This window comes from Pelophylax lessonae, assembly GCF_965119305.1.
Source record: "Pelophylax lessonae genome assembly, chromosome: 4".
NCBI classification, from domain to species: Eukaryota; Metazoa; Chordata; class Amphibia; order Anura; family Ranidae; genus Pelophylax; species Pelophylax lessonae.
In genome coordinates, this window is record NC_138771.1 from 440874779 (window position 1) to 440898031 (window position 23253).

The following is a 23253-nucleotide window of genomic DNA, read 5'->3' on the forward strand; positions in this document are numbered from 1 at the left end:
AAATTGGGGGATAGTCTGTGTTGGTACGTGTGAGAGAGATCCACCTTTCCAAGTTGTTGGGGTTCATCTCATACTTCTGAAGGTTTGAGGGTGCTGCCTGTTCCATACTCCCCCCTACTCCTAGCCTTTTAGGGGTACAAACAATAGTAATTGGGGCCTAGTGTGGTTGTGTACGTGTGATATACATACACTTTTTTGGGATCATATTTTCTATTCCGCTATTTAATCAAAAACCTCTGGGGATCAGTTAAATTGGGGGATAGTCTGTGTTGGTACGTGTGAGAGAGATCCACCTTTCCAAGTTGTTGGGGTTCATCTCATACTTCTGAAGGTTTGAGGGTGCTGCCTGTTCCATACTCCCCCTACTCCTAGCCTTTTAGGGGTACAAACAATAGTAATTGGGGCCTAGTGTGGTTGTGTACGTGTGATATACATACACTTTTTTGGGATCATATTTTCTATTCCGCTATTTAATCAAAAACCTCTGGGGATCAGTTAAATTGGGGGATAGTCTGTGTTGGTACGTGTGAGAGAGATCCACCTTTCCAAGTTGTTGGGGTTCATCTCATACTTCTGAAGGTTTGAGGGTGCTGCCTGTTCCATACTCCCCCCTACTCCTAGCCTTTTAGGGGTACAAACAATAGTAATTGGGGCCTAGTGTGGTTGTGTACGTGTGATATACATACACTTTTTTGGGATCATATTTTCTATTCCGCTATTTAATCAAAAACCTCTGGGGATCAGTTAAATTGGGGGATAGTCTGTGTTGGTACGTGTGAGAGAGATCCACCTTTCCAAGTTGTTGGGGTTCATCTCATACTTCTGAAGGTTTGAGGGTGCTGTCTGTTCCATACTCCCCCCTACTCCTAGCCTTTTAGGGGTACAAACAATAGTAATTGGGGCCTAGTGTGGTTGTGTACGTGTGAAATACATACACTTTTTTGGGATCATATTTTCTATTCCGCTATTTAATCAAAAACCTCTGGGGATCAGTTAAATTGGGGGATAGTCTGTGTTGGTACGTGTGAGAGAGATCCACCTTTCCAAGTTGTTGGGGTTCATCTCATACTTCTGAAGGTTTGAGGGTGCTGCCTGTTCCATACTCCCCCCTACTCCTAGCCTTTTAGGGGTACAAACAATAGTAATTGGGGCCTAGTGTGGTTGTGTACGTGTGATATACATACACTTTTTTGGGATCATATTTTCTATTCCGCTATTTAATCAAAAACCTCTGGGGATCAGTTAAATTGGGGGATAGTCTGTGTTGGTACGTGTGAGAGAGATCCACCTTTCCAAGTTGTTGGGGTTCATCTCATACTTCTGAAGGTTTGAGGGTGCTGCCTGTTCCATACTCCCCCTACTCCTAGCCTTTTAGGGGTACAAACAATAGTAATTGGGGCCTAGTGTGGTTGTGTACGTGTGATATACATACACTTTTTTGGGATCATATTTTCTATTCCGCTATTTAATCAAAAACCTCTGGGGATCAGTTAAATTGGGGGATAGTCTGTGTTGGTACGTGTGAGAGAGATCCACCTTTCCAAGTTGTTGGGGTTCATCTCATACTTCTGAAGGTTTGAGGGTGCTGCCTGTTCCATACTCCCCCCTACTCCTAGCCTTTTAGGGGTACAAACAATAGTAATTGGGGCCTAGTGTGGTTGTGTACGTGTGATATACATACACTTTTTTGGGATCATATTTTCTATTCCGCTATTTAATCAAAAACCTCTGGGGATCAGTTAAATTGGGGGATAGTCTGTGTTGGTACGTGTGAGAGAGATCCACCTTTCCAAGTTGTTGGGGTTCATCTCATACTTCTGAAGGTTTGAGGGTGCTGCCTGTTCCATACTCCCCCCTACTCCTAGCCTTTTAGGGGTACAAACAATAGTAATTGGGGCCTAGTGTGGTTGTGTACGTGTGATATACATACACTTTTTTGGGATCATATTTTCTATTCCGCTATTTAATCAAAAACCTCTGGGGATCAGTTAAATTGGGGGATAGTCTGTGTTGGTACGTGTGAGAGAGATCCACCTTTCCAAGTTGTTGGGGTTCATCTCATACTTCTGAAGGTTTGAGGGTGCTGCCTGTTCCATACTCCCCCTACTCCTAGCCTTTTAGGGGTACAAACAATAGTAATTGGGGCCTAGTGTGGTTGTGTACGTGTGATATACATACACTTTTTTGGGATCATATTTTCTATTCCGCTATTTAATCAAAAACCTCTGGGGATCAGTTAAATTGGGGGATAGTCTGTGTTGGTACGTGTGAGAGAGATCCACCTTTCCAAGTTGTTGGGGTTCATCTCATACTTCTGAAGGTTTGAGGGTGCTGCCTGTTCCATACTCCCCCTACTCCTAGCCTTTTAGGGGTACAAACAATAGTAATTGGGGCCTAGTGTGGTTGTGTACGTGTGATATACATACACTTTTTTGGGATCATATTTTCTATTCCGCTATTTAATCAAAAACCTCTGGGGATCAGTTAAATTGGGGGATAGTCTGTGTTGGTACGTGTGAGAGAGATCCACCTTTCCAAGTTGTTGGGGTTCATCTCATACTTCTGAAGGTTTGAGGGTGCTGCCTGTTCCATACTCCCCCTACTCCTAGCCTTTTAGGGGTACAAACAATAGTAATTGGGGCCTAGTGTGGTTGTGTACGTGTGATATACATACACTTTTTTGGGATCATATTTTCTATTCCGCTATTTAATCAAAAACCTTTGGGGATCAGTTAAATTGGGGGATAGTCTGTGTTGGTACGTGTGAGAGAGATCCACCTTTCCAAGTTGTTGGGGTTCATCTCATACTTCTGAAGGTTTGAGGGTGCTGCCTGTTCCATACTCCCCCTACTCCTAGCCTTTTAGGGGTACAAACAATAGTAATTGGGGCCTAGTGTGGTTGTGTACGTGTGATATACATACACTTTTTTGGGATCATATTTTCTATTCCGCTATTTAATCAAAAACCTTTGGGGATCAGTTAAATTGGGGGATAGTCTGTGTTGGTACGTGTGAGAGAGATCCACCTTTCCAAGTTGTTGGGGTTCATCTCATACTTCTGAAGGTTTGAGGGTGCTGCCTGTTCCATACTCCCCCTACTCCTAGCCTTTTAGGGGTACAAACAATAGTAATTGGGGCCTAGTGTGGTTGTGTACGTGTGATATACATACACTTTTTTGGGATCATATTTTCTATTCCGCTATTTAATCAAAAACCTCTGGGGATCAGTTAAATTGGGGGATAATCTGTGTTGGTACGTGTGAGAGAGATCCACCTTTCCAAGTTGTTGGGGTTCATCTCATACTTCTGAAGGTTTGAGGGTGCTGCCTGTTCCATACTCCCCCTACTCCTAGCCTTTTAGGGGTACAGACAATAGTAATTGGGGCCTAGTGTGGTTGTGTACGTGTGATATACATACACTTTTTTGGGATCATATTTTCTATTCCGCTATTTAATCAAAAACCTCTGGGGATCAGTTAAATTGGGGGATAGTCTGTGTTGGTACGTGTGAGAGAGATCCACCTTTCCAAGTTGTTGGGGTTCATCTCATACTTCTGAAGGTTTGAGGGTGCTGCCTGTTCCATACTCCCCCTACTCCTAGCCTTTTAGGGGTACAAACAATAGTAATTGGGGCCTAGTGTGGTTGTGTACGTGTGATATACATACACTTTTTTGGGATCATATTTTCTATTCCGCTATTTAATCAAAAACCTCTGGGGATCAGTTAAATTGGGGGATAGTCTGTGTTGGTACGTGTGAGAGAGATCCACCTTTCCAAGTTGTTGGGGTTCATCTCATACTTCTGAAGGTTTGAGGGTGCTGCCTGTTCCATACTCCCCCCTACTCCTAGCCTTTTAGGGGTACAAACAATAGTAATTGGGGCCTAGTGTGGTTGTGTACGTGTGATATACATACACTTTTTTGGGATCATATTTTCTATTCCGCTATTTAATCAAAAACCTTTGGGGATCAGTTAAATTGGGGGATAGTCTGTGTTGGTACGTGTGAGAGAGATCCACCTTTCCAAGTTGTTGGGGTTCATCTCATACTTCTGAAGGTTTGAGGGTGCTGCCTGTTCCATACTCCCCCTACTCCTCATCTAGCCTTTTAGGGGTACAAACAATAGTAATTGGGGCCTAGTGTGGTTGTGTACGTGCGAGATACATACACTTTTTTTGATCATATTTCCTATTCCGCTATTCAATAAAAACCTTTGAGGATCAATTGAATTGCGGGATAGTCTGTGTCGGTACGTGTGAGAGAGATCCACCTTTCCAAGTTGTTGGGGTTCATCTCATACTTCTGAAGGTTTGAGGGTGCTGCCTGTTCCATACCCCCCCTACTCCTCATCTAGCCTTTTAGGGGTACAAACAATAGTAATTGGGGCCTAGTGTGGTTGTGTACGTGCGAGATACATACACTTTTTTTGATCATATTTCCTATTCCGCTATTCAATAAAAACCTTTGAGGATCAATTGAATTGCGGGATAGTCTGTGTCGGTACGTGTGAGAGAGATCCACCTTTCCAAGTTGTTGGGGTTCATCTCATACTTCTGAAGGTTTGAGGGTGCTGCCTGTTCCATACCCCCCCTACTCCTCATCTAGCCTTTTAGGGGTACAAACAATAGTAATTGGGGCCTAGTGTGGTTGTGTACGTGCGAGATACATACACTTTTTTTGATCATATTTTCTATTCCGCTATTTAATCAAAAACCTTTGGGGATCAGTTAAATTGGGGGATAGTCTGTGTTGGTACGTGTGAGAGAGATCCACCTTTCCAAGTTGTTGGGGTTCATCTCATACTTCTGAAGGTTTGAGGGTGCTGCCTGTTCCATACTCCCCCCTACTCCTAGCCTTTTAGGGGTACAAACAATAGTAATTGGGGCCTAGTGTGGTTGTGTACGTGTGATATACATACACTTTTTTGGGATCATATTTTCTATTCCGCTATTTAATCAAAAACCTCTGGGGATCAGTTAAATTGGGGGATAGTCTGTGTTGGTACGTGTGAGAGAGATCCACCTTTCCAAGTTGTTGGGGTTCATCTCATACTTCTGAAGGTTTGAGGGTGCTGCCTGTTCCATACTCCCCCCTACTCCTAGCCTTTTAGGGGTACAAACAATAGTAATTGGGGCCTAGTGTGGTTGTGTACGTGTGATATACATACACTTTTTTGGGATCATATTTTCTATTCCGCTATTTAATCAAAAACCTCTGGGGATCAGTTAAATTGGGGGATAGTCTGTGTTGGTACGTGTGAGAGAGATCCACCTTTCCAAGTTGTTGGGGTTCATCTCATACTTCTGAAGGTTTGAGGGTGCTGCCTGTTCCATACTCCCCCCTACTCCTAGCCTTTTAGGGGTACAAACAATAGTAATTGGGGCCTAGTGTGGTTGTGTACGTGTGATATACATACACTTTTTTGGGATCATATTTTCTATTCCGCTATTTAATCAAAAACCTCTGGGGATCAGTTAAATTGGGGGATAGTCTGTGTTGGTACGTGTGAGAGAGATCCACCTTTCCAAGTTGTTGGGGTTCATCTCATACTTCTGAAGGTTTGAGGGTGCTGCCTGTTCCATACTCCCCCTACTCCTAGCCTTTTAGGGGTACAAACAATAGTAATTGGGGCCTAGTGTGGTTGTGTACGTGTGATATACATACACTTTTTTGGGATCATATTTTCTATTCCGCTATTTAATCAAAAACCTCTGGGGATCAGTTAAATTGGGGGATAGTCTGTGTTGGTACGTGTGAGAGAGATCCACCTTTCCAAGTTGTTGGGGTTCATCTCATACTTCTGAAGGTTTGAGGGTGCTGCCTGTTCCATACTCCCCCCTACTCCTAGCCTTTTAGGGGTACAAACAATAGTAATTGGGGCCTAGTGTGGTTGTGTACGTGTGATATAAATACACTTTTTTGGGATCATATTTTCTATTCCGCTATTTAATCAAAAACCTCTGGGGATCAGTTAAATTGGGGGATAGTCTGTGTTGGTACGTGTGAGAGAGATCCACCTTTCCAAGTTGTTGGGGTTCATCTCATACTTCTGAAGGTTTGAGGGTGCTGCCTGTTCCATACTCCCCCCTACTCCTAGCCTTTTAGGGGTACAAACAATAGTAATTGGGGCCTAGTGTGGTTGTGTACGTGTGATATACATACACTTTTTTGGGATCATATTTTCTATTCCGCTATTTAATCAAAAACCTCTGGGGATCAGTTAAATTGGGGGATAGTCTGTGTTGGTACGTGTGAGAGAGATCCACCTTTCCAAGTTGTTGGGGTTCATCTCATACTTCTGAAGGTTTGAGGGTGCTGCCTGTTCCATACTCCCCCCTACTCCTAGCCTTTTAGGGGTACAAACAATAGTAATTGGGGCCTAGTGTGGTTGTGTACGTGTGATATACATACACTTTTTTGGGATCATATTTTCTATTCCGCTATTTAATCAAAAACCTCTGGGGATCAGTTAAATTGGGGGATAGTCTGTGTTGGTACGTGTGAGAGAGATCCACCTTTCCAAGTTGTTGGGGTTCATCTCATACTTCTGAAGGTTTGAGGGTGCTGCCTGTTCCATACTCCCCCTACTCCTAGCCTTTTAGGGGTACAAACAATAGTAATTGGGGCCTAGTGTGGTTGTGTACGTGTGATATACATACACTTTTTTGGGATCATATTTTCTATTCCGCTATTTAATCAAAAACCTCTGGGGATCAGTTAAATTGGGGGATAGTCTGTGTTGGTACGTGTGAGAGAGATCCACCTTTCCAAGTTGTTGGGGTTCATCTCATACTTCTGAAGGTTTGAGGGTGCTGCCTGTTCCATACTCCCCCCTACTCCTAGCCTTTTAGGGGTACAAACAATAGTAATTGGGGCCTAGTGTGGTTGTGTACGTGTGATATACATACACTTTTTTGGGATCATATTTTCTATTCCGCTATTTAATCAAAAACCTCTGGGGATCAGTTAAATTGGGGGATAGTCTGTGTTGGTACGTGTGAGAGAGATCCACCTTTCCAAGTTGTTGGGGTTCATCTCATACTTCTGAAGGTTTGAGGGTGCTGCCTGTTCCATACTCCCCCCTACTCCTAGCCTTTTAGGGGTACAAACAATAGTAATTGGGGCCTAGTGTGGTTGTGTACGTGTGATATACATACACTTTTTTGGGATCATATTTTCTATTCCGCTATTTAATCAAAAACCTCTGGGGATCAGTTAAATTGGGGGATAGTCTGTGTTGGTACGTGTGAGAGAGATCCACCTTTCCAAGTTGTTGGGGTTCATCTCATACTTCTGAAGGTTTGAGGGTGCTGCCTGTTCCATACTCCCCCTACTCCTAGCCTTTTAGGGGTACAAACAATAGTAATTGGGGCCTAGTGTGGTTGTGTACGTGTGATATACATACACTTTTTTGGGATCATATTTTCTATTCCGCTATTTAATCAAAAACCTCTGGGGATCAGTTAAATTGGGGGATAGTCTGTGTTGGTACGTGTGAGAGAGATCCACCTTTCCAAGTTGTTGGGGTTCATCTCATACTTCTGAAGGTTTGAGGGTGCTGCCTGTTCCATACTCCCCCTACTCCTAGCCTTTTAGGGGTACAAACAATAGTAATTGGGGCCTAGTGTGGTTGTGTACGTGTGATATACATACACTTTTTTGGGATCATATTTTCTATTCCGCTATTTAATCAAAAACCTCTGGGGATCAGTTAAATTGGGGGATAGTCTGTGTTGGTACGTGTGAGAGAGATCCACCTTTCCAAGTTGTTGGGGTTCATCTCATACTTCTGAAGGTTTGAGGGTGCTGCCTGTTCCATACTCCCCCTACTCCTAGCCTTTTAGGGGTACAAACAATAGTAATTGGGGCCTAGTGTGGTTGTGTACGTGTGATATACATACACTTTTTTGGGATCATATTTTCTATTCCGCTATTTAATCAAAAACCTTTGGGGATCAGTTAAATTGGGGGATAGTCTGTGTTGGTACGTGTGAGAGAGATCCACCTTTCCAAGTTGTTGGGGTTCATCTCATACTTCTGAAGGTTTGAGGGTGCTGCCTGTTCCATACTCCCCCTACTCCTAGCCTTTTAGGGGTACAAACAATAGTAATTGGGGCCTAGTGTGGTTGTGTACGTGTGATATACATACACTTTTTTGGGATCATATTTTCTATTCCGCTATTTAATCAAAAACCTCTGGGGATCAGTTAAATTGGGGGATAGTCTGTGTTGGTACGTGTGAGAGAGATCCACCTTTCCAAGTTGTTGGGGTTCATCTCATACTTCTGAAGGTTTGAGGGTGCTGCCTGTTCCATACTCCCCCTACTCCTAGCCTTTTAGGGGTACAAACAATAGTAATTGGGGCCTAGTGTGGTTGTGTACGTGTGATATACATACACTTTTTTGGGATCATATTTTCTATTCCGCTATTTAATCAAAAACCTCTGGGGATCAGTTAAATTGGGGGATAGTCTGTGTTGGTACGTGTGAGAGAGATCCACCTTTCCAAGTTGTTGGGGTTCATCTCATACTTCTGAAGGTTTGAGGGTGCTGCCTGTTCCATACTCCCCCTACTCCTAGCCTTTTAGGGGTACAAACAATAGTAATTGGGGCCTAGTGTGGTTGTGTACGTGTGATATACATACACTTTTTTGGGATCATATTTTCTATTCCGCTATTTAATCAAAAACCTCTGGGGATCAGTTAAATTGGGGGATAGTCTGTGTTGGTACGTGTGAGAGAGATCCACCTTTCCAAGTTGTTGGGGTTCATCTCATACTTCTGAAGGTTTGAGGGTGCTGCCTGTTCCATACTCCCCCCTACTCCTAGCCTTTTAGGGGTACAAACAATAGTAATTGGGGCCTAGTGTGGTTGTGTACGTGTGATATACATACACTTTTTTGGGATCATATTTTCTATTCCGCTATTTAATCAAAAACCTTTGGGGATCAGTTAAATTGGGGGATAGTCTGTGTTGGTACGTGTGAGAGAGATCCACCTTTCCAAGTTGTTGGGGTTCATCTCATACTTCTGAAGGTTTGAGGGTGCTGCCTGTTCCATACTCCCCCTACTCCTCATCTAGCCTTTTAGGGGTACAAACAATAGTAATTGGGGCCTAGTGTGGTTGTGTACGTGCGAGATACATACACTTTTTTTGATCATATTTCCTATTCCGCTATTCAATAAAAACCTTTGAGGATCAATTGAATTGCGGGATAGTCTGTGTCGGTACGTGTGAGAGAGATCCACCTTTCCAAGTTGTTGGGGTTCATCTCATACTTCTGAAGGTTTGAGGGTGCTGCCTGTTCCATACCCCCCCTACTCCTCATCTAGCCTTTTAGGGGTACAAACAATAGTAATTGGGGCCTAGTGTGGTTGTGTACGTGCGAGATACATACACTTTTTTTGATCATATTTCCTATTCCGCTATTCAATAAAAACCTTTGAGGATCAATTGAATTGCGGGATAGTCTGTGTCGGTACGTGTGAGAGAGATCCACCTTTCCAAGTTGTTGGGGTTCATCTCATACTTCTGAAGGTTTGAGGGTGCTGCCTGTTCCATACCCCCCCTACTCCTCATCTAGCCTTTTAGGTGTACAAACAATAGTAATTGGGGCCTAGTTTGCTTCTGTACGTGTGAGATACATACACATTTTTTGATCATATTTCCTATTCCGCTATTCAATAAAAACCTTTGGGGATCAATTAAATTGCGGAATAGTCTGTGTCGGTACGTGTGAGATCCACCTTTCCAAGTTTTTGGGGTTCATCTCATACTTCTGAAGCTTTGAGGGTGCTGCCTGTTCCATACTCCTCCTCCTCCTCATCCATCCTTTTAGGTGTACAAACAATAGTAATTGGGGCCTAGTGTGTTTCTGTACGTGCGAGATACATACACTTTTTTTGATCATATTTCCTATTCCGCTATTCAATAAAAACCTTTGGGGATCAATTAAATTGCGGGATAGTCTGTGTCGGTACGTGTGAGATCCACCTTTCCAAGTTTTTGGGGTTCATCTCATACTTCTGAAGCTTTGAGGGTGCTGCCTGTTCCATACTCCTCCTCCTCCTCATCCATCCTTTTAGGTGTACAAACAATAGTAATTGGGGCCTAGTGTGCTTCTGTACGTGTGAGATACATACACATTTTTTGATCATATTTCCTATTCCGCTATTCAATAAAAACCTTTGGGGATCAATTAAATTGCGGGATAGTCTGTGTCGGTACGTGTGAGATCCACCTTTCCAAGTTTTTGGGGTTCATCTCATACTTCTGAAGCTTTGAGGGTGCTGCCTGTTCCATACTCCTCCTCCTCCTCATCCATCCTTTTAGGTGTACAAACAATAGTAATTGGGGCCTAGTGTGCTTCTGTACGTGTGAGATACATACACATTTTTTGATCATATTTCCTATTCCGCTATTCAATAAAAACCTTTGGGGATCAATTAAATTGCGGAATAGTCTGTGTCGGTACGTGTGAGATCCACCTTTCCAAGTTTTTGGGGTTCATCTCATACTTCTGAAGCTTTGAGGGTGCTGCCTGTTCCATACTCCTCCTCCTCCTCATCCATCCTTTTAGGTGTACAAACAATAGTAATTGGGGCCTAGTGTGTTTCTGTACGTGCGAGATACATACACTTTTTTTGATCATATTTCCTATTCCGCTATTCAATAAAAACCTTTGGGGATCAATTAAATTGCGGGATAGTCTGTGTCGGTACGTGTGAGATCCACCTTTCCAAGTTTTTGGGGTTCATCTCATACTTCTGAAGCTTTGAGGGTGCTGCCTGTTCCATACTCCTCCTCCTCCTCATCCATCCTTTTAGGTGTACAAACAATAGTAATTGGGGCCTAGTGTGTTTCTGTACGTGTGAGATACATACACTTTTTTTGATCATATTTCCTATTCCGCTATTCAATAAAAACCTTTGGGGATCAATTGAATTGCGGGATAGTCTGTGTCGGTACGTGTGAGAGAGATCCACCTTTCCAAGTTGTTGGGGTTCATCTCATACTTCTGAAGGTTTGAGGGTGCTGCCTGTTCCATACCCCCCCTACTCCTCATCTAGCCTTTTAGGGGTACAAACAATAGTAATTGGGGCCTAGTGTGGTTGTGTACGTGCGAGATACATACACTTTTTTTGATCATATTTCCTATTCCGCTATTCAATAAAAACCTTTGAGGATCAATTGAATTGCGGGATAGTCTGTGTCGGTACGTGTGAGAGAGATCCACCTTTCCAAGTTGTTGGGGTTCATCTCATACTTCTGAAGGTTTGAGGGTGCTGCCTGTTCCATACTCCCCCTACTCCTCATCTAGCCTTTTAGGGGTACAAACAATAGTAATTGGGGCCTAGTGTGGTTGTGTACGTGTGATATACATACACTTTTTTTGGATCATATTTTCTATTCCGCTATCCAATAAAAACCTTTCTAGGGCAAGATCTTAAATTACAGAAATATGAGGAGACCGTCAAATAAGGGCCGTGGCCTGGGTCGTGGTGCTGCTGGTAGAGCTCCTGTTGCAAGGAGAGGACATGGTCGATCTGTGCCAGCTACACGCACAAGTGAAACACCTTCCTCAAGTGTGAGTAGGCGACAGAACCTGCATCAGTATTTGGTAGGGCATCAAACGCCCCTAGAAGTGATGAGGCCAGAACAAGTTGAGGCGATAGTAGATTGGTTTGCTGCTGACAGTGCCTCCAGTTCCTTCACATTGTCTCCCACCCAGTCTACTGCAGAAAGGTCAGAGTTGGCACCTGCAGCCAATGTCCAACCGTCTTTCACCTCACCCCCTTGCAAATCAGGCCAGCAGTCTGAGCCCCAAGCCATACAGCAGTCTCTTATTCTTTTTGAGGACTCTGTCAGCAGGGTTTCCCAGGGCCATCCACCTAGCCCTGCCCCAGAAGTGGAAGAGATTGAGTGCAGCGATGCCCAACCACTTATTCCTCAAGATGAGTACATGCAAGGATCATCGCAGCACGTCTCCGATGATGACGAAACGCAGGTGCCAACTGCTGCGGCGTTCAGCATTGTGGAGACCGACAAGGAGGGCAGGGGTGAAGACTGGGTGGAAGATGATGTGGAGGACGATGAGGTCCTCGACCCCACATGGAATGAACGTCATGCAGGTGAACTGAGTAGTTTGGAGGAAGAGGCGGTGGTCGCACAGAGCCACCAGCACAGCAGAAGAGGGAGCAGGGTGCAGAAGCGGAGCGGCCGTGCCCTAGACACTACGCCCGCTACTGCCCAACGCAGCAAGGGAACGAGCGCACCAAAGTCAGCTCAAAGGAGTTCTCTAGCGTGGAAGTTCTTTAGAAAATGTGCTGATGACAGGACACGAGTGGTTTGCACCCTGTGCAATCAGAGCTTGAAGCGAGGCATGAACCTTCTCAACCTGAGCACAACCTGCATGATCAGGCATCTAAGTGCAAAGCACGAGCTGCAGTGGAGTACACACCTTCAAAACCAAGAAACGTCTCTGGCTCATCCTGCTTCCTCTTCTGCTGCAGTCTCGGCCGCTCCAGCCACATCTGTAGTGATACCGGCACCTGCCACCCCGCAAACAGACGATCTGTCAGCAACACCACCACCTGGGTCACCAACAACCATCTCCACAATGTCCCGTGGAAGCGTTCAGCTTTCCATCTCCCAAACACTTGAGAGGAAGAGGAAGTACCCCCCTACCCACCCGCGATCCCTGGCCCTGAATGCCAGCATTTCAAAATTATTGGCCTTTGAAATGCTGTCATTCCGTCTGGTGGAGACGCACAGTTTTAAAAACCTTATGTCGGTGGCTGTCCCACAGTACGTCGTGCCCAGCCGCCACTACTTTTCCAGGCAAGCCATCCCTTCCCTGCACAACCAAGTGGGGGAAAAAATCAGGTGTGCACTGCGCAACGCCATCTGTGCCAAGGTCCACCTAACTACGGATACGTGGACCAGTAAGCACGGTCAGGGGCGTTATATCTCCCTAACGGCACACTGGGTAAATGCAGTGGCGGATGGGCCTGAGGCGGATAGCAATTTGGCGCATGTCCTTCCACCACCGAGGATTGCAGGGCGCTTCAGTTTGCCTCCTGTTCCTAACTCCTCCTACTCCGCTTCCTCATCCTCTACCGCCTCCTCATCCGGACAGCGTAACACCTTCACCACCAACTTCAGCACGGCCAGGGGTAAACGACAGCAGGCAGTTTTACAACTTGCCTGTTTGGGGGACAAACCACACACCGCGCAGGAGTTGTGGAGGAGCATGGAACAGCAGACAAATGAGTGGTTGCTGCCAGCGAGCCTCAAGCCCGGCCTGGTGGTGTGCGATAACGGGCGAAATCTCATAGCAGCTCTGGGCCTAGCCGGTTTGACGCACATCCCTTGCCTGGCGCATGTGCTGAATTTGGTGGTGCAGAGGTTCCTTAAAAACTACCCCGATATGTCAGAGCTGCTGCAGAAAGTGCGGGCCGTTTGTGCGCACTTTCGGCGTTCTCACCCTGCTGCTGCTCGCCTGGCAGCGCTGCAGCGTAACTTCGGCCTTCCCGCTCACCGCCTCATATGTGACGTGCCCACAAGGTGGAACTCCACCTTGCACATGCTGGAAAGACTGTGCGAGCAGCAGCAGGCCATAGTGGAGTTTCAGCTGCAGCACGCACGCGTGAGTCGCTCTGCGGAACAGCACCACTTCACCACCAATAACTGGGCCTCCATGCGAGACCTGTGTGCCTTGTTGCGCTGTTTTGAGTACTCCACCAACATGGCCAGTGGCAATGACGCCGTTCTCAGCTTAACTATCCCACTTCTATGCCTCCTTGAAAAAACAATTCGGGCGATGATGGAAGAGGATGTGGCACAGGATGAGGAGGAGGAGGAGGATGAAGAGGTAACATTTCCAAGGCTTTCAGGGCAGTCATTCGCAAGGGGCTCCGAGGGTGGGTTCCTGCACACGCAAACGCCAGGGACGCAATTGTCCAGCAGGGGCACAGTTCTGGAGGATGAGGAGGATGAGGAGGAGGAGGAGCTGGAGGAGGAGATGGAACCATGTTCACAGCAGGGTGGCACCCAGGCCAGCTCATGGCCATCACTGGTGCGTGGCTGGGGGGATACAGAGGACACGGACCATACACCTCCCACAGAGGACAGCCTTTCGTCGCCTCTGGGCAGCCTGGCACACATGAGCGATTACATGCTGCAGTGTCTCCACAACGACCGCCGAGTTGCCCACATTCTAACTTGTGCTGATTACTGGGTGGCCACGCTGCTGGATCCCCGTTACAAGGACAACGTACCGTCCTTAATTCACTCACTGGAGCGCGATCGCAAGATGCGCGAGTACAAGCGCACGCTGGTAGACGCCATGCTGCTGGCATTCCCATCTGACAGCGGGGCCACAGTGGAAGCACAAGGCAGAGGAGGAGGAGGAGGAGGTCGCCAACGCAACCAGGGCACCGCCAGCACCTCAGAAGGCAGGGTTAGCATGGCCGAAATGTGGAAAAGCTTTGTCAGCACGCCACAACAAACAGCAGCACCAGCAGCTCAGATGGAACGTCTTAGCAGGAGGCAGCATTTTACCAACATGGTGGAGCAGTATGTGTGCACACGCCTACATGTAGTGAATGACGGGTCTGCCCCCTTCAACTTCTGGGTCTCCAAATTGGGCACATGGCCTGAGCTTGCCCTTTACGCCTTGGAGGTGCTGGCGTGCCCTGCAGCCAGTGTATTATCTGAACGGGTATTTAGCACGGCTGGGGGCGTTATAACAGACAAGCGCAGCCGCCTGTCCAGAGACAATGTGGACAAGCTCACGTTCATTAAAATGAACCAGGCATGGATCCCACGGGACTTTTCCGTACCTTATGCAGAATAGCAATGGATACCGACCTTACCCACCCATTGTTCCATTTTTGCTCTTTCTCACTCTTTTGGGGTGTACCCTCATTTAAAATTTGTGAAAAGAAGCAGTGTTGGCTACCTCGTCCTCCTCCTCAGGGCCAGATTAATGTAGGGTCTATTGGAGCTGCAGCTCCAGGCCCCTACCTTTTATATAGGCCCCGGGTTGGCCATATTCACTGTTACCGCTCTTCTGTCACTTGTAAACACAGAAGTCTGGCTTCTATGCTCGCTTCCCCAGGCAGCACCCTCAGAACCTCCCCACACAGCGTGAAGGCCGGACAAGGAGGGACAGTTGGCGATGCATGGATGTGTTTATGGGCTTCAGAGACAGCATCCCATGTTGAATTAGGCATGCATGGCTGCACCCTTCCTCCTCTGGGTGCATGGCAAGGCACGGCCCTAAGGCCCTTCAAAATCCTCAGCACCAAGCCCATGATGCTGTTAATCCGGCCCTGGTCCTCCTCCACCGCCGCTTCCACCTACACCGCCCATAGGTGTGCGCAGCCTATTGCATTAAGGTGTGCACCCCAAAGTTGAAATACACATGCATGTGTTTGCCAGCAGGGAGAGTAATGTATCGGGGCCATGTACCTGTAGGCAAGGAGAAATAGAGCAGAGCAGGTCCCAGGGAGATCTTTCCCATCTCCTCACTGGCAATGCTATGTGCCCTAGGTGATTAGGGTGTGCCCAGGCACACCCAGCACACCCTGTGCGCACGCCTATGTCACCGCCACATCCACCACCACCTCAACCTCCCTCCTACTCCATATGGGCCTCGTCCTTCAGAGATGAAGAAGAACATTGTTTTATTTTTCTGTTTTTTTTTGTTGTTTTAAGTTATTTCCCTATCCACATTTGTTTGCAGAGCACTTGCCATGCTCTTAATTACGTTTTGCTGCCATTTGCAGCACTCTAGCCCTTTCCTTTGGTGTTTTAGAGCCATTTTAGTGCCTTAAAGTTCGGGTCCCCATTGACTTCAATGGGGTTCGGTGTCCGGGAAAAGTTCGGTAAAAGTCCGGGACACGGACCCGGACTTTTTTTTAAAGTTCGGCCGAACCCGTCGAACACGGACATCTAGGTGTCCGCTCAACCCTAACCAGAACTAGATTTTTGCTGTTAAAAATCTATGCATGGAAATATTAAGGTTTTTTTACTCCAAAGCTCAAAAGATCTTGGGTTATGTGCATCACCATTATTAAAATTACATTATTGAATCAACAGCATACAAGTTTAACTACTTGCCGACCGCTCACATTGGTGCTACTGCGGCAAAGTGGCTCGATTCCGTCCAGCGACGTAGACCTACGTGGCAGGACTCCTCCCCATGTGGGCGGCGCGCGCGCCGCCGGAGGCTCGCTCCCGCTATATTCAGTTACAGCGGGAGTCGGGCCAGGGGAGGAGCGGCGGTGATCACTGCTGGTCTTCCCCGATCGTCGGGGATCGAGTGTGGAGATCCGCCCACTTGTGTAAACAAAGCGGGCGGATCTTCTAAGTGACAGGCAGGGTCAGATTGCAGGATTCAGCATAGCTAAACCTGCGATCTGTCCCTATGTCGCACAGTCCCCTCCCCCCACACACGTCAGTAAGCACCAGGCATACATTAACCCCTTGATCACCAATAAAATTTAACCCCTTCCCTGCCAGTGTCATTTTTACAGTAACAGTGCATATTTATAGCACTGATTACTGTAGTAATGTCACTGGTACCCCCAAAAGTGTCAAAAATGTCAGTCAAGGGTCCGATCTGTCCGCCGCAATGTCGCAGTCCCGCAAAAAAATCGCAGATCACCACCAGATCGCCGCCAAAAAGAATAAAAATGACATAAATTTCCTGTAGTTAGTAGCTGCGATAACTTTTGCGCAAACCAATCACAATACGCTTATTGCGATTTTTTTTTTACCAAAAATATGTAGCAGAAAACAAATTGGTAAAAAAAGTAAAAAAAATTTTTTCATATAAAAAAATGTGAAAAATATTGTTATTTTTTCGAAATTGTCGCTCTTTTTTTGTATATAGCGCAAAAAGTAAAAATCGCACAGGTGATCAAATACCACCAAAAGAAAGCTCTATTTGTGGGGGAAAAATTACATAAATTTAATTTGGGTACAGCATCGCACAACCGTGCAATTGTCCGTTAAAATACCGCAGTGCCGAATCGCAAAATATGGCCTGGTCAGGAAGGGGGTAAAATCTTCTGGTCTTAAAGCGGTTAAAAATACACTCATTGACAATTTTTTTGTCAAAGACATGTAGCTAAATACATTTTGGCCTAAATATATGACAAAAATTGAATATATTGGATATTTATTAACTGTCAAAGTAGAAAAATATTGTTATTTTTTCAAAATTTTCGCATTTTTTTATTAATATCGCAAAAAATAAAAAGCACAGAGGTGATCAAATACCACCAAAAGAAAGCTCTCTTTGTGGGAAAAAAAGGACGTAAATTTTGTTTGGGTACGGTGTTGCATGACCGTGCAATTGTTAGTTAAAATCGCACAGTGCCAAATCGCAAAAAGTGGCCTGGACGTAAGACAGCAAAATCCTCCGATGGTAAAGTGGTTAAACAAAATGGCCAAGTCTTGAATTGACCTCAGTCACACTGAAATGCTTTGGTGTGATCTGAGGAAGGCCATTGAATAAGTATGACTTTTTGCCAGCACACCTTAAGCCTTGCGAAATAGATTTTGGAAATAGATGTTCGATTTTGGAATAAATTGAGGCCTTTTGAGTATAGCTGAACCAATACAGTTTTGTTTACAGGAATAGTTCAAAATACCTCCTACCCATTGCACAGGCTGAGCACCATTTAACAGAACATTTAACATTTAACAGAATGTGGTTTTTGAGCTTATTGACAATATAAAGGAAATAGGATGTTTCAGTAGTTACTAATTATCAAGGACTCACATTCTTTTTAAACCAAGACAACAAATGTGTATACCATATGCTCAACAAAGATATGGCAATGTAAAATATGTATGCTATTTGTCTTGCATGCTATTTTTTAATTTGACTGCTCTTTTTTAATATGAAAAAATAACCTTTAAAAAACAAAAAAAACAAAACACATTTTCCTCCTTGTGATAGAACACACATTATACGTTATGAATTTGTAATTCTTCTTTCTCAATAATAAAAGGCTCTGAATGGAAATGTAGCAAAAGCAATGTTTTTAGTTAGACATTTCTAGTAGAATGGGTAAATCATGGTAAAAAAATTTGCACAAATGCCAAAGCCAATAGAAAAGTGACGAATTAAAACAAATAAATAAAAAAAGCTCGGGTACAATGCCCCTTATACTGCCCATAAATGACAATAATTTTATGCAGATTCCTCCAGGTCATGGACATTTAAAAAATGTGAATTTCAATGGTGACATAATTTTTGGATAGAGTAGGGCAGTGATTGCGAACCTTGGCACCCCAGATATTTTGGAACTACATTTCCTATGACGGTCATGCACTCTGCAGTGTAGTTGAGCATTATAGGAAATGTAGTTCCAAAACATCTGGGGTGCCAAGGTTCGCCATCATCAAGGTTCAAGTAGTGCCCCCAGAGAAGATTTCCTTTTATTTCCTGTTCTGTGGACTCAACAGGAAGTAAAAGGAAATGTCTCCAAAGCATAGGGAAATTCCTTCATGAACAGCCTTCACTTGAACCTTTAAAGATTTCCCCTCACCAAGGCCAGTTTTAGATAAATTGGGGCCCTTGACTAGAATCAAATGGGGACCATTTGATCTGGCTTGGACAACTGTAGACACTTTGACACAACCCAGCTGATAAGGCATATGATGCTTTACTCCCAGGCACCTTTTCTACCACAAATTTTCCTAAAAGTTAAACAGATTTTCTGTAAGAGTATTTTTTTTACTTTATGGAGTGGGTTATGCCGGAGGATATGATACTACTGCTGCAGTAAATCAGCTCTTCACGTGCATGAGAGATTGAAGGTACAGGGGAGGTTCTGGGAATCTAAGGATGTGGAGGCCCTTGCCAACACCCCCCCCCCTACCACGCCCACCCCACCCCCGCCCAAACCCCAGCCCTGCCCTTTATTTTCTTTCACAGTAAAGACTGTAAAATGTTGAATTCCCTATCAACCATTTCTTTTCACTAGGACAAAAAGAGAAAGTAAGTTTTCCCACTTTTTTGCACTCTAAAACTTATAGAGTATGTAAGAATAAAACTTTGTTTTTTGTTTTGCATAGAGTGGAAAAGCAGTAGAACCTCTGTCATTTTTTTCCCCCTGCTGTCTCAAGGGAGATTCACCTCTCTCTCGGTCTTCGTGACCACTGGGGTTCATTTTATAAAGGAAACAGGCTGTTCAATTTGCAAGGGAGGTTTATTTATTAATGAATGTGGCACAGTTTCAGTTTGCAAAGAATACCCAATCACATTAAAAAAAATAAAAATAAAACAGGATTTTGCTTGTACATGATTGGATGATGAAAGTTAGCAGTACAGGGAAATCCAAAATTGTCACCAAATCATTAACTGATGGTAAATTATCCAACTGGAGCAAATATTCTGCAGACAACTGTCTAAGAAGGCAATTAACCTTCTTGTTGCATCTTCAATTAGCGAGGGTAAATCTCCCTAGTAAGACATAGACGGAAAAAATAACCTGTTTAGGGTTTTAATCCATCCCTAGTCTACTGTATCCATCTATATTTTGGCTATACATATATATCCCTAAAAGCTAAACTTTGGGCACAAAACTGTAATTTAAATATATTTTTCAATAGCCACAAAGGATTTACAGTAAAACACACTTTGTGTGCACCACATGCCTTTTGCAAACCAAGTTATTACTATATTAAAGTGGAACCTATAGTTAGTGTAAATATCTCCTAAATGTGCACTGTTTAGAAGATATTTAGTGTACATGCAGCCAGTGACATCAGTGGCTCATGCACGCTGAAGGAACTGCCACACGTGCCGTTTCTTCAGAGCCCCGACCTGTGAATGGTGGCTCCCATGCACATGCAAGTGTGACATCATTGTGGCCTCTGGCCAGTCACATAGCTGCAGTCCGCGAACCTGGAAGCAAGATGGGTGAAGATGAGAGCCCCTGCAGCACTGACATCTTGACACCGGAGGAGCTTTGTTTTAAGGTACGTTTAACATAATGTGCTAGTATGCCATGCATACTAGCACATTATGCCTTTACCTTGCAGGTACACAAAAAAATAAAAATTATCCAGCGGAAAATTATCCACATAGGGTGTCATTTTCATTGTACAGACAGCAATGCTGTGGGAAATACCCAGCAGTTTCTCATACTACAGTCTCGGCAAGAGTTGGATACAAGACCAGTCAGGAGAGAGAAACAGTGACTGGTCTTTAGTACAGTAAACTTCTTGAAGGCAGGTGCAGGTATCCATCCTGCCTTTACATGGCACTGTGCTGATGCTATATGGAAAGAGGAGTATAAGAGAATTGTCCTCTCATGTACTCTATTTGTTCTCTCTGGGAAGCCAGAGGCAGTTGATTGGATATCCAATTCCCACAAGAGTTCAGGTAGACATCTTAATGGGGGAGCCTTTAAATAAGGGATCCATTGTCATTTGGGTGCAATTTGAGTGAGTGGGAGGCTAGGGAGAGGAACCTACTGGCAAGGGACAGTGCTAAGTTGTAACGCTCCGGCGTTTGTTTAGTGAACTGGATTTGCAGCTGCAGAATTTCCACTCAGTAGTCGTGCAGAGATGTGTTGAATTACCATATCCAACTCTACAGACTCATCATTGTGGCCCAGCCTGCCTCAGCATGAAAATATACAGACACTCAGATAAGATGTTCCTGGAGTGATAGGTTGTATACGATAGTATAGAGGTGATGTGCTGAAAGGACAGGCGTGAGTAGTGATAGCAATGATAGGCACTCAATAGTAATGTTCAGGAGTGTTAGCAGATGGTGATAGATAGTATGTAGATAGGTTAGCAATCATGTACAAGTAACAGGTCGTAGGGGACAGCAGATGAAGTGTACAGGAATTGCTAACTCAGTGCAAGGATATAGATGGTTGTAGACTCAAGAGCTAGCAATCTATGTAACAGTGCAGATGATAGAAATAGTAATGCATAGATAGCAACAGTCTTTAGTATGCAAGAGTAGATAGTGTAAGTTGATAGGAAGGAATCCCCTGTGGGGTACTTATCACTAGTTGGTTTAGAGAGATGAGGGGCCCAGTAATGAGATAAGGATCAGGTAGCGAGATACAGGATCAGTAGTGAGATACAGGATCAAGTAGCGAGACTCCGGTCTATCCAGATACTGGGGAAATAGCTGGAGGCTTCGGCAGCGTCAGACAAGGCTGTATAACAAGCGGTTTGCACGAACACCTTGTGAGTGAAAGCCGGCGATTGAAATAGCCGCTCAGAGCGGCGCCTAGTGATAACGTCATGAGAATTAAAGGGACAGGTAGCTATATGCGTTCCACCTACCTAAATGGTGGAACGCAATGCGGAAGAAATGGTCTGGAAGGGTACCGAAGGTACCAGAATCTTACAGTACCCCCCTTAAGGCCGGCTCCGGAAGGCCTATAGCACTGGTCTCTCTGGGTATTTGGAGTGGAACCTTCGTATAAGCCTGGAAGCGTGAACGTCAGAAGTATCCAACCAGGTGTCGTCTTGGGGTCCATAGTTTTTCCATCTTATGAGATATTGGAGTTTCCCTCTGTGGATACGAGAATCCAAAATCTCCTTAATCTCAAATTCTTCTCCGCCCTCAACTTGTACTGGAGGTGGAGGCGAGATGGTAGGTCTTATTCCTTGGTTGGGATCATGTGGTTTCAGTAGCGACACGTGAAAGATGGGGTGTATTTTAAGATCTGCCGGTAAGGTGAGTTGAACTGCAGCTCTCCCAATGAGCTTCTCAATTGGGAAAGGTCCTAGAAACAAAGGCCCAAGCTTTTTACTGGGGATCTTTAACCTTAAGTTTTTCGTAGATAGCCAAATGAGATCCCCAATAGCATATTGAGGAGAAGGTCTTCTACGGAGGTCGTAGTACCTTTTTTGTTGGCTATGAGCATGTGAGATGGTGGTGTTAAGTAAACCCAGAGAGTCTTTTATTTGGGTAAGATAGTCAGAGGCTACTGGGTTACTTGATGGCAGGATGCGTGGTGGAAGAAGTGTGGGATGAAACCCATAGTTTAGGTAGAATGGTCTTTGCTTAGTAGTACTGTGGGTTGCGTTATTGTAAGCAAATTCTGCCAGAGGGAGGAGGTCCACCCAATCATCCTGTAGGTATGAGGTGTAGCAACGCAAATATTGTTCAATGCACTGGTTGACTCTTTCAGTTTGTCCATTGGTCTGAGGGTGGTAGGGAGAAGTAAGTTTTCGCTCAATTCGTAGTATGTGACATAGAGCTTGCCAAAACTTGGAGATGAACTGTGAACCTCGGTCAGATAAAAGAGTCTTTGGAATTCCATGTAGCTTGAACACATGTTTCACTAGTAATTTCGCTGTTTCCTTAGATGAAGGTAGTCTGCGAATAGAAATGAAATGTGCCATCTTTGTCAGATGGTCCACTGACACTAGAATGGTAGTAAATCCTTTGGAAGGTGGTAATTCTACTATAAAGTCTAAGGACACAACTTCCCATGGAACTTTGGGTATTGGTAGACTGCAAAGTAGACCAGATGGTTTTGTAGTGTCAATTTTGGACCTTGCACAGATGTCACATGAGGAAACAAATTTTTGTACAGACGTCTTCATATCAGGCCACCAAAATTGCCTGGTGAGCAAATTGAATGTCTTAGTCATACCCATATGTCCTGCCATAGGTACGTCATGTGATAATTCCAAGATCTTGGTACGCATACCAGGAGGTATGTAGAGTTTGTCGTTAAAGTAGAGGAAGCCTTCTGCATCAGCACTTAGTTGTGGTGGTGGTGAATCCAGTCCTATACTGTGCAGAATCTCTTCCTTCAAGGAACGAACAACACCAATAATACAGTCATGGGGTATTATAGGAAGTGAAGGGATTTCGGCGCAGTTATCTTCGGTTAGCCGTGATAGCGCATCCGCTTTTTTGTTTTTGTCTGCAGGCGTGTAGGTCACTAGGAAGTTGAATCTTAGGAAGAATAATGACCAACGTACCTGCCGGTGGGAAAGAGTCTTGTTGGTCTGAAGGTATTGGAGATTCTTATGATCTGTATATATGAGTATTGGCAATCGAGTACCTTCAAGTAAATGTCGCCAATTTTCTAGTGCCAGTTTTATGGCAAGCAACTCTTTTTCACCCACTGGGTAATTCACCTCTGGGCTACTTAGTGATTTAGAGAAAAAAGCAACTGGGTGAAGTGGTGAAGTATTCGTTGGTCGTTGGGAAAGAACTGCTCCTACAGCCATATTTGACGCATCTA